At 31.5% G+C, this 4,168-nt stretch overlaps 1 long non-coding RNA gene across 1 annotated transcript; it reads right to left on the bottom strand.

The window, feature by feature from the left end:
* Positions 1 to 2,440: 2,440 nt before the first annotated feature.
* Positions 2,441 to 3,190, bottom strand: LOC150024667 (uncharacterized). The gene is made up of 2 exons (XR_016516394.1): positions 2,830 to 3,190; positions 2,441 to 2,752 (listed from the first exon to the last, which is right to left on the bottom strand). It is a non-coding gene; the product is annotated as an uncharacterized LOC150024667 (long non-coding RNA).
* Between the last annotated feature and the right edge of the window lie 978 nt (positions 3,191 to 4,168).

Below are 4,168 nucleotides of genomic sequence, written 5' to 3'. Positions count from 1 at the left end.
TGGATCTCAGGAATAATACTTGATATGAAACAGTTGATAATTGTTTCAGGAGTCAAGCCATGTACACAATTGCATAATTTCTCAAATTTGTCTTGGTAATCAATGATTGTTGTTTTTTTGTGAAATTTGAATAATTCTTCTAGGTGGTTTGTGTATGAGGAAGGGCCAAAATATAATTCTAACGAACATGTAAAGGAAGGCCAATTGATGACGAGATGATTGTAATGCATCCACTTCAACTAGTTAAGAGCAGGAGTCAAGCCATGTACACAATTGCATAATTTCTCAAATTTGTCTTGGTAATCAATGATTGTTGTTTTTTGGTGAAATTTGAATAATTCTTCTTGGTCGTTTGTGTATGAGGAAGGGCCAAAATATAATTCTAACAAACATGTAAAGGAAGGCCAATCGATGACGAGATTATTGTAATGCATCCACTTAAACCAGTTAAGAGCAGGAGTCAAGCCATGTACACAGTTGCATAATTTCTCAAATTCGTGTTGGTAATCAATGATTGTTGTTTTTTGGTGAACTTTGAATAATTCTTCTTGGTGGTTTGTGTATGAGGAAAGGCCAAAATATAATTCTAACGAACATGTAAAGAAAGGCCAATCGATGAAGAGATGATTGTAATGCATCCACTTAAACCAGTTAAGAGTAGGAGTCAAGCCATGTACACAATTGCATAATTTCTCAAATTTGTCTTGATAATCAATGATTGTTGTTTTTTGGTGAAATTTGAATAATTCTTCTTGGTGGTTTGTGTATGAGGAAATGCCAAAATATAATTCTAACGAACATGTAAAGGAAGGCCAATCGATGAAGAGATGATTGTAATGCATCCACTTAAACCAGTTAAGAGTAGGAGTCAAGCCATGTACACAATTGCATAATTTCTCAAATTTGTCTTGATAATCAATGATTGTTGTTTTTTGGTGAAATTTGAATAATTCTTCTTGGTGGTTTGTGTATGAGGAAGGGCCAAAATATAATTCTAACGAACATGTAAAGGAAGGCCAATCGATGACGAGATGATTGTAATGCATCCACTTAAACCAGTTAAGAGCAGGAGTCAAGCCATGTACACAATTGCATAATTTCTTAAATTTGTGTTGGTAATCAATGATTGTTGTTTTTTGGTGAAATTTGAATAATTCTTCTTGGTGGTTTGTGTATGAGGAAATGCCAAAATATAATTCTAACGAACATGTAAAGGAAGGCCAATCGATGACGAGATGATTGTAATGCATCCACTTAAACCAGTTAAGAGCAGGAGTCAAGCCATGTACACAATTGCATAATTTCATAAATTTGTGTTGGTAATCAATGATTGTTGTTTTTTGGTGAAATTTGAATAATTCTTCTTGGTGGTTTGTGTATGAGGAAATGCCAAAATATAATTCTAATGAACATGTAAAGGAAGGCCAATCGATGACGAGATGATTGTAATGCATCCACTTAAACCAGTTAAGAGCAGGAGTCAAGCCATGTACACAATTGCATAATTTCTTAAATTTGTGTTGGTAATCAATGATTGTTGTTTTTTGGTGAAATTTGAATAATTCTTCTTGGTGGTTTGTGTATGAGGAAGGGCCAAAATATAATTCTAACGAACATGTAAAGGAAGGCCAATCGATGACGAGATGATTGTAATGGATTCACTTAAACCAGTTAAGAGCATCTCTTTTCATGTGAAAAGGAACCATAGATATCTATTTTCTGAAGAATATATCGTAAAAATTAAAGTATTGTTATTCTTGGAAAAACTCGTCCAATGGTTTTGGTCCTTCAAAAAAAGTAAGTTGTAGTTTGGGTGGTTTGGGTGATGGGAATGGAGGTGTTAAATTGTTGGGTTTCTCATGTGAAAAAATAAATTGTGAAGACCAGTAGGAGATAAAGTAGAAACCTAGTCTTGTAACATGGTGAGATAGGAATGGAGGAGGTCCTTACGTGCCTAATTGTTAGTCTAGCGAGTTTCATTGGTCTCCAATTGAGATTGAATGGTTGTGAGGCGTTTCCAGATGACGTGAAGAAGGTCTTCAAGGTCTTTGGATTAAGGTTTGGGAGGCATGGAACAAGTTAATGAAAACACCAATGATAGGGTATGCTACAATAGTTACTACAACTAAGAGTACTAAAAAATTAACAATTTGGGTAAAAATTCTTTTTTCCCTAAATTAACAACTTGGATAAAAGTTCTTTTTTCCCTTTTTATTCTCGAAATATATCACTTATATAGGTGATGTTTTAGGTTAACAAAACTTGGACTTATGTGAGTCCATATTTTCACTAATTGCACTACTCCTATTACATTATATAGTCATTCATCCATATAGGATATTTCCATTGTCTAATAGACCTCCCTATGACATTAGACCCTTCTTTAACATCTTGAAATAAATTAACTCAAATCAAAATTAATTTAAAACTAAGCTAAGTATAAACAAATAAAATATCAAATAAATTACTTTAGTTTTCTTCCAAATCAATGTATTCCAACATTTCATTTGCATCCCTATGCAAAATATTTTCTATTACTGCTATCCCATTTAAACAATCCCATATGCTAAATTTTTTGCCTCAACACTTGATACACACAAAAAGTGAAGCATCAGCTCGGCAAGTCAATCTGAGTTGTATAACTTGTTTCCTCAAGCCATGTGTTGACAATTGCAGTATCTTCCCCAGATGAATTCTCTGCCTAGACCTCCAATTTGGATCCTTCATTCTGGTTTAGGTGACTACGAACTCTCTTCATGAACATCAACACAACAATAACAAAAAGAAAGAAGCTGAAAAGAAGAACAAGAACCAAGAACAAGATCTCACCATGGCGTCCGAATTTGGGGTCACTCAAGAAGTGTAACTCATCATTTTGAGCATTATTACTTGGTACTATAGAAGGTGGGAGAGGTAAAGGTTTAGGGGCCATCAAATTTATGGTATATTGCTCTCTTGCTTTGTTATCATGTGCAAGTGAATTAAGGGTAAAGGTTCTCGGTGTTCAATTTTATTATTTAGTTTTGGTTTTGGCTGTATTGTTGAAACTGACGAGGGAAAGAGAGGGTTGAAAATGTGACAAAACGATTGGAAGCAGCCAAATTGTTATCTAGGAACATATGGTCCCAAAGTTATAGTGCATCCTTGCTTTTGTGAGTGTCGTTCATCTTGGAGATAGCTCCTAAAACTTCTTGTCAATGATTATGTTGGATAAGTAACATGTTGTGATAGATATTGAGGTATTTTGTGATCATTACATGAAGAATAATATATAAACTATATATCAAGTGCAAAACTATTATTCTCTTTTAATCATTCTCAAAGATTTAAAACATATCACACAGTTTCTTAAATATTGAAAACTTTTTCCAATTAGTTTCTCACTTGGCATCCCTACTAATTAATTTTATAGATTTATAATTCTTTAAAAGCTATAAGGATGATTTATGAGAAACTATAATATCAAGTTTATTTTGGTAAATAAATTCATCAAAATACTATTTATTTATTTATTGGATTAAATATATTTTTCGTTAATATTAGTTTGTATTCTTAATTTAAACTTAGATCCACTGAATACAGTTAAGTTTTTACGTCTGAATCAACATTAAATATTTTAATATTTTAATCTATACTTAAACTCTATTTATCATATAAAAGAAAATTCACAATAACTCATTCCAAAATAGTTTTGAAGTACAAGTATTTAGTACATATAAAATTTAGACAATTTAAACTAATAACAAAATTGAACTTGAGTGAGAGTATATAATCCTTATTTATTTTGGCTAATTTAAAAAAAAAATCCTAAATGATTGGTGGGAGACAGGTTGGTCCTTTGCAATTTGACACGTCCCATTGTTACTCATCTTATTTGCTTCACCGATTTAACAGCATATATAATGTAATATTTATTAAAACAATATTCTTCAGTTCATACGTCTAAAGCTTAAAAAATTATCAATGTTCACATCCAGTTCAAATTCAAAATTTATTATCTCTATACAACATCATAAATTTTTTACTTTTATATAACAAATCCACTTTTCATTTTTAAAAAATAAATAACAGTGTTCTTTTCACGAAGACATTTTTTTTAGTTGATAACATTTAGAATTTTATTATTATTTATGCATAAGTTTATTCTTTTTATCAATTTTACATTCGT

This window comes from Phaseolus vulgaris, chromosome 10 (assembly GCF_051622355.1).
Source record: "Phaseolus vulgaris cultivar YP4 chromosome 10, ASM5162235v1, whole genome shotgun sequence".
NCBI classification, from domain to species: domain Eukaryota; kingdom Viridiplantae; phylum Streptophyta; class Magnoliopsida; order Fabales; family Fabaceae; genus Phaseolus; species Phaseolus vulgaris.
Note: the sequence above shows the minus strand (reverse complement) of the source record. Positions and strands in the feature narration are given on the sequence as shown.